We start from the raw sequence: 14,665 nt of genomic DNA, 5'->3' as shown, positions 1-14,665 counted from the left end.
AACTCAGCAGATGCAGCTCTCTCTCCCGAGTTACAGCTTCACAGTTGTCGCTGCCTCCAGTGCAAGTCAAACTCATGACTACGAAGCACTGTCGAATGGTGGTTTTATACACACAAGGCTCTTAGAATAGGGTGTGTCCTACAGTAAGAGTTCAGTTAGTGTTAGCCGGCATTATTACTGTGAGCATTTCCCTACCCCTATCCCACCCCACCAGTTAGGTTTGATGGATCAGCTTTTTTTAAATAGCCAAAGCTAGGAAGATTCCCCTACCCAGTCTGAGATTTATTTGACTGACTTTTACTTTTTTATGGCCCAATGATACCATATAACTTTCCATAGATGTTTATGGGACAGAAACACATGTGCATGGACTATGGGCGAGGCATCTTTAGAGACAGAAAGATACAGAAGACGTGAATCTTGACCTCAAAGAGCTTACTCTCTGTTGAAGGAGAAGTGGGGAGGCTGTCCATAATGTAAGTCAAACTGTGGGAACTTTTTAAAATAATGTATATACATAAAGTGCAATAGGATGGGAGGGATCCTATAAGGAAGTGGCATGAGAGCAGAGTCCTGAGGACTTAAGTCCCCCTTCCTTCCTTCCAGCCATCTATCCACCCTTCCTACCCAACACCAGGCACTAAGTGATAGGAATACAAGATCAATGCATGTACGATCTCCATCGTCAAGGCCATTCCAGGCATAAGGAAGAGATAAACATGTAGATCAGTGGCTACTGGACAGTGGGCTGGATGCTCATAAAGTAGGCACAAAGGGGCTATAGGAACCCAGAGAAGGGTCTTCTAAATTGAATGAGAGATCAGATAAGGCTTTCAGGAGGGGGTGATGCTTAAGCCAAATTTAGAATAGCTTGGGGAGATCAATAAGAGAGTAGATGAGGAAGAAAGAAAAAACGAGCTAAGTCAAGGGTGGGAAATAAAAGCAGAGCAAGGTAGGCAGGATGGCCAGGACTCTGATGGGGCCAGAGAAGAGCAAAGGAGGGAGAGGGACCGGCATAATTAAAGGCACAAAGAGGTAAGAGTGAACTACGTGAAAGGCAACAAGTGGTGTAGCACGGCTGGAAGAGAGATGAATCTGGAAAGGTAAAATGGGGCAAAGTCCATCTTCCTTCTGTGGAATTCCTGTCTGGCTCTCTCAGCACCATCTGGTCGGTGTAGTTCGCAGTGATACAGTGTAGTCATTCTGCCTCCAGCAACTTGAACATCTTCCCCTGCCTTACTGATGGTTTTATGACTTCGATTTTGACTCTGGGCCAAACTGGCCATATGGCTGAGCTGCCTTAGTACAGAAACTCTTTGAGCCATGTGCCCTGGGTATCGTTCATATTTTCTTTTCAGACTTCAGATTTCTCTTCCATGTGACTTTTGATTGGCCTCACATTTTGGCCAACAGTTAGTGTCAGAAAAAGATGGTTTAGGAAATAAATACCTAAGTGATATTTGGTTCAAAATGAAGGCATTCTTTTAACAGTGTTCATTCTAGAGAATCTCGAGGGCTCAGCAGTGTTGGATCTAGCCCAGATTTTGGCCACATCTATGACTTCTAACAAGGCTGGTATTCTTACCCATTGGCCTGAGGTGAAGAGTGGGTGTTAAGCTGCAGCAGCTGTAGAGTGAAAAATAGTAAATGTAAATCTTTGCATTCAAATGTCTTTTTTTAGAAAATGATTATATGAGCCACAGAAAAAGAAGGCCCCTCCCACTGATTTATGCTCTCGTTGTTTTCTGGGAATTTTGTCCCTCTATAGAGAAGAGTCTGATCATTTTTGGATTGCATTGAATTCCTCAAAAATACTAGCATGCCCAAAGCGCCTTTCCTTTTTTTAATATATTGTCAGTATTAATAGCTGATGGCAATTTTTTTCCTAAGAAATTTAGTCCAATAAATGCATACTATGCCCCCAGATCTTTGTTTGATATTGTAGATGCCAGTGAAACCCTGTGCCTTTCCTCAAGGAGATTTCATGTAATTCAGGATTACCTAAAACAAAACAAAACAAAACAAAAATCTTCCTCTTCTTTATTATATTTAAGGGTCTTTCAGCATCTCTCTTCTTGCTCTAGAAGAGCCTTTCTCAGACCAAGTTGCAGGATCAAGTCTAAGATGCTTTATTTAGTAGCATTTTCCTTTCAGCTGGACAACAAAATCATTCAATTCCTTTGAATTCAGTGAACCTGCCTAAACATTCCAGGTTTATTTCAGAATTTCAGAATTTCAGAACCAAAAAGAAATCCATTTGGAACATACAGGTCTTTCATAGACAAAATTGCCCTGATTAATCAAGCTTTTTCAGTTGAAACTAACTGGAACCAAACTCATATTAGCTTAAGTAAAAATGGGATTGTATTACTTCATAGACTAAAATGCCTGAGGTAGGTGGCTTAAGGCTTAGCTGACTTCAACAGCTCAACCAGTAACACCTGTCTTACTCCCTGCTCTCTTCACATCTGCTTTGGTCCTGTTTGCCTTGTTTCCCAGCAGGCTGTTTGCATGTGGTAGCCCCTTGCAGCTCCAGGCTCATATGCTACTCATATAAGTACCCCAAAGGCCAATGGTTCTAGCAGAAGGCCTGGTTTTGGCTCTCATTGTCTCAGCGTGGGTCCACTGACTATGGACGGGGTGGTGTGGCATCCAGCAGGCCAGACTCAGGTCAGCCTGGAGTCAGGAGGTTGGGTCAACCCTACGCAATGAAACAGACTGAGAGCAGAGTAAGGTGTCTCCTGACAAAGAAATTTAGAGTGAATGTTCCAAAAGAAAAGGAAGAGAGACAGAGCAAGCAATAACCACTGTCCACTACAGTCACCTCAATACATCCTAGCATATTGGAAAATCAGGTGACAAGTCAGGTAAAGGACATACAACTACAAGAAAAGACAGCAATAACAATGTATTTGGCAATAGGCAATTAAAAAGTAAAATATGCCCTCAAAACTTTTGGGGTTTTTTTCTTTATCTTCTTCTAATGCCTTTGATTTGATAATTTGATTGGATTATCCTCACTGACTTAAACAGATTACACTGAAACGGCCTAGATGAGTCCTAAACTCGTTTTAAGCTAAAAAAGGCAGAGCAGATGGGGGAAGGCCTGGCTGGCGCAGTCGTGAGAATATGTGACTCTTGATCTCAGGGTCTTGAGTTCAAGCCCCATGTTGGAAGTAGAGATTACTCAGAAATAAAATCTTAAAAAAAATTCCCACAATTCTATGAATTGGTTAGGTTGATTAGTTCACTGTTTTGGAACCATCTAGGGAAGGCTTTTGGGTCATAAAGTTAGGTAAACTACATAATACTGTGCAAACAGTCTGACACTCATCAGGTTTTTTCAGGCTGTGGTTTCCCCACAAGACCGATCTAAGATACACTCCTTCAAGGGATTCTTTATTTAATATCACTTCGTAGAAGAAGTGAAGACGGAATTCAGGCCTATATTCGGATCAAACTATGTCATTTTTTATATGATTATTTAATAATATTTTATGTTTTCTTCAACTGTATAAGCACTTTCTCACCATGACTCTAAATATATAAAATAGAAATTCATGAAGGAATTTTATGGGTAAAATGGAAAGTATTCCCTAGAAATATAAAATAGCTGAATAATTTTTTAATGATAGACTTTTAAAAGCAAAATAATAAGGTTCAACTCTGAGACTAGAAATTCTACCAACTTGATTTGATTTACTATACTCTATGGATCAAAATGATACTTTCCTGAAAAAAAAAATAGTTTTTAGTTTTTTTCCCTCTTTATGACACTGATGTGTCTTACCCAAACAAAAACTCTCCAGAAGATACTTACCATTTTATTCTGTATTTTCCACCCTGCTCACATTTTCCTTTACTTGCATTTTTTCCATGTGGAAACTTGGTCACAATAAAAGGCAAAAATATATTTCAAAAATTGACAAGAGTGGTGACTCTTTTAAAAAAAGATCGTAATAAACCCAGCTTTGTCAGCTTTACAGTTATTTCATAAGCCTTTTTTTAAACTAAGTACTGCCAATCTACAAAACACTATTTCATTTCTGAAATAAAAATTGCATTGAATTTAGTAGCTCATCAAGAAGGCAACAACATTCATTGTGGAGTTAGCATTGTTCATCCTCTCATTGTAGCATTTGAACTATTGTGAGGCTATCTTTCCATCCACCATGGCCTCCCAGAGGTACTTGTTTTAGTGATGAGATTCACCAATCTTTCATTATTCCAGAAAAGATAGTAGCCGGCTGTCTCTCTCTAGTCGACTCGGTGATACCTTGAGGTGTTAAGAATCACTAAGGGCTATAAGGACTTGTGTAAATTACAGCCATGCAGAGAGGTGTTGAAAAATCAATAAGTAATGAAATAGTACTGGAGTGAAGTAGCCAAGAGAGCAATGGGTGGGAAACTCCTGAGGATGCAGTTTCATTTTGTCAAAAGGTAAAAGAAGATGTTCTGATGTGTTTCGATAAAACAGGCTTCCTTGGAAATGAGAGGCTATTGGCATAGATGGTGGGAGCGTCACTCCAACGTGCCACAAAACACAGTGGACTGTGGACTTCTTGGTACGACAGTTTGATTTTAGACAACCATGCATTTTATTCTAGTAGAGCAATAAATATGGCATTTTCTTCATCACTTTGGGGTGTTTGCCCTGTCACAGGTCTTCTGTCCCCTCGATACTCAAGTGTACCCCATTTCTTCTGTTCTACAAGGGACCATCCATATTGCCTTCACAAATCACCTTCGTCCTTTCTGATCCTGCGTTAGCAAGTTCCCTCAGAACATGATAGTGTGGTTGCCCAACTGTTCACAGACGGCTCTAGATACCTACAGCCTGGAGGCTGAAAGTCTCTTCTAAGCCTGGTAGCCAAAAGGCTTTGTTTTGAATGAAACATTCATATAGTTGAGAATCCCTGAGCTGATATTTAAATCTCCTGGTTTCTTTTTCTCTTTCTTTTTTTAATTTGAAATGACGTGTATCCGTGTTTTTTGTGTTGATGATCGGTTTTGAGGTAGTAGAGCTGATTTTTTACAAAAAGAAGATCATGGGGTATTTGAATATAAGAAAGAAGTAGGTGGGGGAGAGAGATCTAATTCAGTCCAAGTTTGTTTGGGAGAACCTGCTTCCCTCCTGCTTCTGGGTGAAGGTCTCCTTTTGTCTCTGCCCTTCCCAGTGGTGATAATGCCGTTCACTCTTTATGTATCCATCTGGTATATAAACGAAGCTATCTACAGAGAAGGATCAGCCAGCCACCAATTGAATCTGGAGGTCTAGTTAAGGAAAGGGGAACCATAAACACGTCACCCAAGAACTAGTTGAAATGATCGAATTACCCTTGCTTTTTGTCTCTCCTTTTTTATATACATGTAGCTTCTGGCCTTTGTTTATCAATAGACCAATGAAAACTGAAAAATGTCCCCAAGCTCTCTTTTGGGTCAGTTGGTGTCACTCCAGCAACAGGAGTTGAAACTTAAAAAAAAAAAAAGATAACCAGTATGGAAGAACCACGAATAACCATCATGTTTGAATAATTAAAAGACTTGTAGTCTTGGTGATACTGTGATTAGAGTCTTAAAATACTGAATAAAATATTCTACTTATTTATTTTCCCTTTACGGACACCCAAACACATCTGATCACTGACAAGCAGAATCTTTTAGATCTGATAAAGCAGGGCAATGACCATAAAGTGAAAAGCATTGAGATGTGAACTAACTGCCAGTCTCTTCCCAGCCCTTTTACAATATGTTGAGTATATTTTCTAGTAAGTAGTGAACTGCTTTTAATTATTATTTTTTATTCTAAGGCTATGTCTACCTTTATTATGTAGCATTGGAAATGAGACGTACATCACATTTAATAGAACTATGTACGATGCAGGACCCAGAAAACCACTTTCTCTCTGAAATACCCAGATAGTGAATAAGTGGTTGGGTAGCTTGAGTTATCTGGTGATTTGACTTACCCCGTCCACTTACAGGAACATATAGAATCAAATTGCATTCTTTGTACCCTTCATCTACTACCATTTCTAGGTGAGGGCACCAAGATGGCCAATCCAACAGACAAAAGACAGGTATTTGTGTTGCTCACCATAACCATTGTGCTTGCCTGTCCTCTAGTTGAGGTACTCCTAGTAAATCCCTGCTAGTCATGCTCCATACCATGGACACAGCAATACCCATCTCCTCCGACATTTCATCTGTTGATGCCATTATCCATTGTTTATGACATTGCAACTGCAGTAATGAATTGATATGTCTTGATCTTTGAAATGCTCAGACAGGAGGCCACACATTATAAGAAAAAAACAATGTCATGACAACTCTATTCGGCAGGGATTGGAAATGGATATTGTGCAGGAAAATGCATTAAAGTTGAGGAGGGTTTTGTTTAACATGATGGTTTTAAAGACGTAAACAGTTATGATGGGCAATAACTCCTTCAATCAGAAGATTGTGAAAAAGCCCTACATAGGCCAGGGTGCTGGTGTGATTCCAAGCCGTGCTACCACCACAAAACACTAGGGGTCACCATATTAATACCAGTGTCCTGGCTCCATTGCCCTCCAGAGAGCCTACCATCTCAGAGCAGTAGGCTCCCTGTTTATTCAAGGAATGTTGCTCAGTGCCTATCTTCATGACGTGTGACCATTTGCAGTTATTTTAAGCACCACTAAAATAATGGGGTAGAGTCCTCTCTAAGCCTCTTTCTGGTGAATGACATTTTTTTAAGGGCCACCTAAGAGCATCAATCCATTATTTTGGGCTAGATGTAATTATAAGGGGTGTGCAGGCCAATTAACCAAATATAGAACATTTTCATTCAAGAGCTACACAGTATGCCAATTCAGATGTTCTGCTAAAGTCTGAGTCTCTCAAACCAAGATGACACTTTTTCACTTGCCAGGATTGGGGCTTCTGTTGTGGGTTGACTAAAAAATGAATGTCTCTCTCTTCCTTTGTTCCACATCTCTTGATACTTTCAATCCCCAACTGGGAAATTATTTTCCAAAGAAGAAATTTCAGCACTTGTCTACAGATAGGTAATTGCCAGGCTCTACCACAGCTCAGAATGGGAACTGGTGGCCCAGGTCCATAGGGGGCCCCAACCTCCTAGTGACATGATTCTGCTTACTCCTATTTCAGTTTTAAGGATAATCCTACCCACCCCACCACCATAATCAGGAAGCTGTAGTTATCTCATTCGGGGTAACGCTTCTGAAGGCTAGGATTAAAGCAGTTGAAGATCTGTGAACAGCATTTAAACCACAATAATAGTACCGCAAGGGAAGTAGATGGCAGGTGATAATAATTGTAAGATCATAGCGTAGCTAAAGTGCACTTTCAAAGTCAAAATTAATTTCAAAGCTTCTGGATTTTTACACGTTCTCTTTGTTTCTCTTTCATTTATTTACTGAGTACCTAACAGGTGGAGGCATGCGTGAAGTAGTAGGGGAGACACAAATATATATATGTGCAAAGAAGGTAACTAGGGGTTACTGGTTCCTTTTCCTTGTCCTCACCATTTGAGGCAAATGCCTTACCCAAATATATCCCTTCTGCACCCGCCACTTGTCCCCTACCCCATTCAGTCATGGTTTCTTGCTTCCTCTGCATTCCCTACTCTTCTGGAATCCCTGTCACCTATCTTCACCCTTCCTTTTTTCTCTCTAGCCCGTTTGATTGGACATAACTGTAGAGAAACTGAAATGTATTTTGTAGTATGTACTTACCTTCCTTAGACTTCATTTTTAAGACAGGCATTTCTTTCTCTGAGAAAAGAAAATATTGATGTTACTTTGATTTTTGCATGTAGCCTTCACCCAGTTCTTTACTGTGGGTTATCAGTCCTTGGTAGAAAAAACAAGGGGTACCCCCTTTCTTCCCCTAGAACAACCATGGTTTAGTGGGAAAGTGGTTTCAGATATTTCTGTGTAGCAAATTTTGCAAAGCCAATGGTACAGAAGTAGAGAAATAAATCAAAAGCACACAAAAGGTATTTGTTAAGTAGGTATTTTGGGAGACTTGAAATATGCTTCTGTCTAACCTGAAAATTAAACTCTTGTGGGTCCAACCCATAATTCCTATGAAATGACAATGGAGTCGTCCAGGGTATAATCATATCGAAGGGTGTATTTGCCATTATTTGTTTTTTAATTTAAGTTCTTCCAAATTCTAGCCTATAAACACCGTATATAAGAGACTTCTTTAACTAGAAATAAGGAAGCGTTCATTGTTAACTCTGAGGTTCGTGACTTTTACCTTCCATTTCTCTAGAATTGGAAATTCTTAACAAAGGAACCCTTGGTTATTCGCAGCTGCCAAATAGTAGGAATAGAGGGAGAGAGAGAATTTCTCCAAGGCTCTCTCTCCAAGCAGTGTATGTTGGGCTTAGACAAAAATTGCAAAGGTATGCATCAAGGGCATAGACATGGTATGCAAGGAAGAGACTGTGTAAATTCTAGTTCGGGTTCCGTTACATCATTCGTTTTGTTGTCTTTTGGGATCTCTTGTTGATGGTAACCATCATACAATTTTTTGATCAGGGATTCGTATTCTTTACTACATCCAAAGCTATACCTAGATGGTCCTGATAATACAATAAATGAGAAGGCATTAAAACAGAAGTTCCTAACCAGAGGTCTATGGGCCCCAGTAATTCCATGGATGTGTTGAAGCCCCGTGAAAAATATATGTGAAATTTGGGGCATGCATTAACTTCTCTGCAGAGAGTCTATAACGTTTGTCGTTTTCTCAATCGAGCTATACCCCCGAGGAGCTTCAGAACCCACTGGACATAAGTGTCTTGACTCAAAGAGGTCTTTCATAACTGAGTCAGGAATCTCCTGGTCAGGCTTCATTACCACACGAATGAAGAAAATTCTAGTGATAATAATAATGCTCTTGACAGTGATGTGGGTGTTGTCTAGTTGTATTCGCGGGACAATATGAGCTTTGTATCCTCCTACTCCACCATCTTCCCCAGAAGTGAAGTTCTCGATAATAATAATGCTCTTAATATTTGCTGATCATGTGCCAGAGCATTGTTCTAAGGACATCATGCATATACATTTAATCTTTTCACAAGGGAACTATTAGGATCCCTATTTTATAGTTGAGAATGCTGAAATACAGAGAGGTAGGCAGCTGGCCCAAGGATACAAGGTGGGAAAGTGGCAGAGTTAAGACATAACTAGAGTCTGGCCCCACAGTGCATGGGCTTAACCGAGTGCTTTAACCACTATGCTCTAGAGCCTCTTGGCTGAGGGGCCCTCCCAGCCAGGGGTTGTCCCTTTCAAAACAAAATCAAACTGAGAGTTAAAGGAAATGTGACCAGCAAAAATTAGTAAGAAAATAAAGCTTAACTCACCTCACCCCACTCCTCATTCCCAGGATGTTAGCAATTCAGGGGAATACAGCAAAATGCCAAGGTACTCATCAGTGCTAGAGAGGGCTCCAGGGGTAGTGGGCAGGATCTGGGGGCTGAAGGGAATTGGTTGGTTCTCAACCTTCAGGATCCATAGTGGCTCCCATTCGAATAGCACTTTCCACTTGGCAATTCACAGCCCCTTCTCTCCTTTCTTTTAATATTCCCTGCCCGCCTGCAAGGAAGACAGGGTGGAGATTTTTAATAGACCAGGAAACAAAAGCCCCAAAAGGTTGCACCTTCCCTAGGACCATGGAACTAGGTTATAGCAGAGTTGTGTCTAGGACCTGGGTCTCTGGACCTTTGGTCTGGTTCTCTTTCCACTGCTTTTGCTGCCTGGACTGTCAGTGTCCCTTGGCATTGGAGAATGAAACACCCCAACAGGCAAGAATTCCACGTGCACCCAACTCCACGCAGTGGACACCTTTTATTCATTTTTTTTAAGTTTTTATAGAGGACACCTTTTTATTTGTGGGCACACAGTAGGCCCTGAACCAAGGCAAAGCCCATTACTTCCATTATCTCATTTAATCCTCAAAACAACCCAGTGAGGTGACTGTTATTTCGCAGACAGGGAAACTGAGGCATGGTAGCACAGCTAGTAAATTACAGAGCCTGGACTTCAGACCCAGACATGGCCCGTTCCCCATCATTTGCTCTTTCACCTCTGGGCCATGCTACTGTCCAAGGAGACAGGAAAAAGCAGAGGAGGAGGAAATGAACAGCCTGTTTTTTATGATGAGCAATGCTTTCTACCTTCTCTGAGGACGGAGCAAACGGAAATCTGTTTCAAGCACTAGCACATGAGGTTAAAATTAAAGAGGACAATTACGAGCGATTAGTCACTGGAGTGGGGCTCCATGGGCGTCTTCAGAAATAGGATCAGCTCTCACTCACTTGGACCTGGCACAGAGAAGCTGTCAGAGAAGTCTTTGCTAGGCTGTGATTCTGTGATTAACTCTTTTAAAGGAGCCAGGCTGCTGAAGCTCGCTCGAAACAATGGCCCCATTTCTCAGGGGCTGTCGAGTCAAGCAGGTCCTGAGGAAAGTTCTTTGGCACCCAGGGATCATGAAATTAACACCAGAGGCGCTGGCACTGGATCACTCCCCTCTGTTGAGACCTCAGGAAGAGAACAGTCACTCAACCTTTTTGTTCTGAAAACCCAGGAAGCCCGGGGCAGCCAGTGGTTTGGGTTTCAGCACCTCTGAAGGCATCATTTCAAACGGCCGCTCTTCCTAAATTTGAATTCATTCCGAGGTCCCAAGAGAAGCCTCCTGAATGGACACAGAGGGGTGGGCAGGTCTTTGAAAGGCCGGTGGGACAAAGTGTCGGGGAGCCAGCCCCTGGGCTGGAGGAAAAAGCAACGAGTGAGGCTTCTGTGCCAGTTGCCAGGGCGGAAGGGGCCCTTTTGTCTCCGGATCCCCTCGGAATTAAGGAGAATGTCCTAAACGGGGGCCCTCAGGAGTTTGCGAGGGCCCCCTGTCACGGACAGACTGCCGGTGGGACTGAGCTCCTGCCAGGAACGCTTCCAAAGGGAAGGCCCAGAAGGCCGCATCTTTGATGTGCTCAGTGGGTAAAATTCCTCTTTGTGGAACCTTCCCTCGGCTTCCAGCATTATGTCTACTAAAGAGCGTTCCCACAGTGCAAAGGAGGCCTGGCTCTACCATGGCCACAAGCCAGAGAGGCCATAAGGCTCCCTCCGAAGTGGTTGGGATCCCCAGGGCGGCACGGCTCAGGTACCTGGTTCCAGCCCCCAGAGAATTTGGATTTGGCCTCGAGCAGTGAAAAAAAATATGTATCTTGAGGGTTTTCCCTGAAAGAGCTATGGGTAGGAGGGAGCCAGAACACAGACTGACTTATGGCCACTGTAGAAGAAAAGGCGAGAGAAAATGGGGGAAGAGGGGAGGGGAAAAAAAGGCAACAAAAAACAGGTAGAGTGGGGGGGAGTGGAGGGGAGGGTTTTTTATGTTTTTTTCTTTCTTTTTTTCTTTTTTTCTCCTGCAGCAGTGTCTCTTTTGGAGATCTAAAATCTGCAAGTGTTACGTCAAAGCTTTCTCCAAATGACTTGATGAGGGTTTTTTGTTGTTGGGTTGCTGCACTCCCGGGACTCATTGGGATGGCAGGATAAAAATTAATTAGAGGCTGTTTGGAGGGGGCTTTGCAAGACAGCCTGAGGCTACGCTTCAGTCTGGTTGTTAGAAGCAATATCATCACCGCCTCCTCGCCCAGCGCACAGACCTGCGCTGGGGCGGCTGGGGGGAGCCACGGAACGTTCAACACAGACATCAGAGCCAAGACTTCCTCCCAGAGAGATTACTTACCACAAACCAGTGGATCTACCTGCTGACAACCGCAGAAATATGTCTTGTTTCATTTTCAGATTTTTAAGAGGGGTTACATAGGAAGCTTAGAGAATCCGGATAAAACAGCTCCAGGAGGAGGAGACACTGTCTCTTTCACACCTCTGAAAATGACATTCAGGCCAGACAGAGCCACCGAGCAGACATAAGGAAGGCAAGATCCTTTCCAGGGGTGGATCTGCCTTCTTCCTAGGGGGTGGCATACGGAAAGGGGACTCTAGAAGTTGGCATGTTTCTACACGGCCAAGGCCGACCGATGATTCTTTCAAATTCGGGCAATTGACAGGGAAAATAACCGCAGCTCTCTTGGGTCTTCCGGTCTTCATATTTCTCCCTCTGCTTCCTTTGCCCTGAAGTCCTCACACCTCCTGTCCTCTCTCGTCCCCATGGAATCCTTCCCTACCTGGAGTACTGGGTCAACGAGTGACCTTGAAGTTTGAATAATTGGGAACTGGCTCCTCAAATCCAGATAAAGTAGTTCAAAACCCGATATCAGTCCTGGCATTTCATCAGCCACGAGTAGCTTTTCCTGCTGTAAGATTTCACCCTGGAAATAGAATGCAAAGTGAGTGAATGCCTGGGTCCCCTTCTTAAGAGCACCTTCGACCATCATGAAAAGTTCTGTGCACTTCATATATGTAGTTTATCTCCAGACCAGTGTAAAAATGTTAACTAGTTAGTCCTTAAAACATTTCCTGGGATGCAAGCAATCATTTAGATCCCTGATTGATGGATGGAAAAACTGAGATTGTTCCTATTTCCCATGGCCAGGAAAAAAAGCAATCTATGTGTGAGCTTAAAGAAAATATGGAAACTCCTAGGGCCCTTCCCTCTCCCCAAACTTAGCTGTGTCTATTTTATTGCCTATAATTGCTTCCTTGCATCATGTCGAGGGATGGGGGGTGGAGTAAGCCAATGGGAACAATTACCAAAAGAAAAATAGCAAGTTTTCCCCCAAACAGCCATTTCCAAAATGAATTCACCAGCTGCATAATATGAAATCGCACCACCCCACAACATTTTAGCCACTTGGTTCTTTCAAACGTGCCTTCTTTCAGGTGACATTTATTCTCCGGACCTCATGATAAGGGTTGATCATGGCAATTACCCCATCTCCAGAAGAAACGAAAAGACTTCTTCCTAGCAAGGCTCACCATGGAGTTGGAGCACTTGGCGTATTTCAGAGGGGGTGTAAGAGAGTGGTGAGCCAAACTAACATCACTTTCATGCCCCAGTTGCTTGTTTTTACACATTGCCGGGTAGACAAGAATCAGTCCCCCCGTGCACGGAGACAATAGTAGCTGGTTAGGGAGCTCAGTGGGGGAGCCCGAGAACACCCCTTGCCCCTTTGCTCTCTGCCAGGGGGAGGCAAAAGGAGATATGTGAGGGCTGCCTTCAGAAACCAGGTACCTACTAACGTGAGGGTCAAGGGGTATGGCTGCACGAAGCCAAATCCTCTCCACTAAGTGCTTTCAAAACTAACCAATCTGCCTGAAAATCAATCTGCCGCTTTATAAGCAGCCAGCATATTTAGAACCATGGAAATTAAAGATGGAAAAGACCTATTAAGTCTTCTAGATCATTCCCTAGGGCCCAGTACAAGATCATTCCCTGTGGTATATTTGTTAGCGCTATGTCAGGCCTAATTTCAAGTGTCTCAAGCAATGAACATGAAGGAGGCAGAGACAGAGGTGTCTGCCCACCACAGTGAACAATGATCATGTGATTAGAGTTCTCCCAGCTGCTTGCTGGCCTTTGGCATGCCCAGAAAGGGTTTGGATTCCCCAGGGCTGGGCCCAGAAGAAAGCTTCTAGAAAGTAGAGACATTTAGAGAACTTCTCTACCTCTTTGTCTATAAGCAGAGTAACACGGTGCCTCTCTGTAAATAAATTGCCACAAAGGAAGAACAGAGAATCCAGGTGTACCAGGAGTCAAATTTTTTTTTTTTTTAATTTATTTATTTGACAGAGAGAGATAGCGAGAGCAGGAACACAAGCAGGGGGAGTGGGAGAGGGAGAAGCAGGCCTCCCGCCGAGCAGGGAGCCTGATGTGGGACTCGATCCCAGGACCCTGGGATCATGACCTGAGCCGAAGGCAGATGCTTAACAACTGAGCCACCCAGGCGCCCCAATTTTTTTTTTTAATGAAATAAATCCTACCTCTAAGGAATCCAACCTTCCCTCTCACAAGTTTTATTCCGGGTTGGTCAACAGTCAACTAAATCACCTCTCCAACTGGTGGCAAAACGGAGGAAATATTTTTAGGGATGCCAGGACTTTACTCTAGAACATATCGGACCAAGTGATATGAAAATAAGAGCAGATGGCTCCACAATAGTACAGTCAAGGGTTTTCTGAGAAAATCATTTCTCTCCTTGTCTCTGTTCCCAGACAGAGAGGAAGCCAGTGAAACTCACAGTTTCAGGTGGGAGCATCTTTAAAAGGCGGTAAACAGAAGCCTAAGCTAATAGAATCCAGAGAACAAAGGGATCAAAACCAAATACCAACAGTGTTCTTTTTACTTCTCTGTTTTGAAATGATGGAGAAATTCCCTATAGATGTTCATATTAAAAATTCTAAATCTGTGCATTGTCGAGTCCACCTCTGTCCTGTGACATGAGTGAAATGAACAGTGAGTCATTCACGGGCCGGGCACGGCAACCCCATGACAGTTCTTCTACACCCAAAGATCATAAAATTGTCACCACTTCACATTTCTGGGAATAGGATCATCCGAAGAGACTCTCCTGCCCCATTTCTGCTCTAAAGAAAGAGCTCCATTTTCTTTACCGGATACTTGAAGCAAAACTGAACTTCTACAAGCTTGAAGTTTGACTCATAGGCCAGCGGCCCATTCACTTCTGGAGCGCCCC

General features: G+C 42.9%; 1 long non-coding RNA gene across 2 annotated transcripts in view; it reads right to left on the bottom strand.

The window, feature by feature from the left end:
• LOC145717531 (uncharacterized) overlaps positions 1 to 12,211 on the bottom strand; it is a 22,215-nt gene extending 10,004 nt beyond the window's left edge. Inside the window, exons 1-2 of one of the 2 annotated variants that reach the window (XR_014140815.1) lie at positions 12,197 to 12,211; positions 7,740 to 7,778 (exon numbers count right to left, since the gene is read on the bottom strand). This is a non-coding gene — a long non-coding RNA (uncharacterized LOC145717531). Of the gene's footprint in view, positions 1 to 7,739; positions 7,779 to 9,376; positions 9,463 to 12,196 lie in introns of those variants that run through there. The other variant, XR_014140816.1, reaches the window with a different exon arrangement.
• Between the last annotated feature and the right edge of the window lie 2,454 nt (positions 12,212 to 14,665).

Source organism: Leptonychotes weddellii, chromosome 16 (assembly GCF_054177405.1).
Source record: "Leptonychotes weddellii isolate Sample4059 chromosome 16, ASM5417740v2, whole genome shotgun sequence".
NCBI classification, from domain to species: Eukaryota; Metazoa; Chordata; class Mammalia; order Carnivora; family Phocidae; genus Leptonychotes; species Leptonychotes weddellii.
Note: the sequence above shows the minus strand (reverse complement) of the source record. Positions and strands in the feature narration are given on the sequence as shown.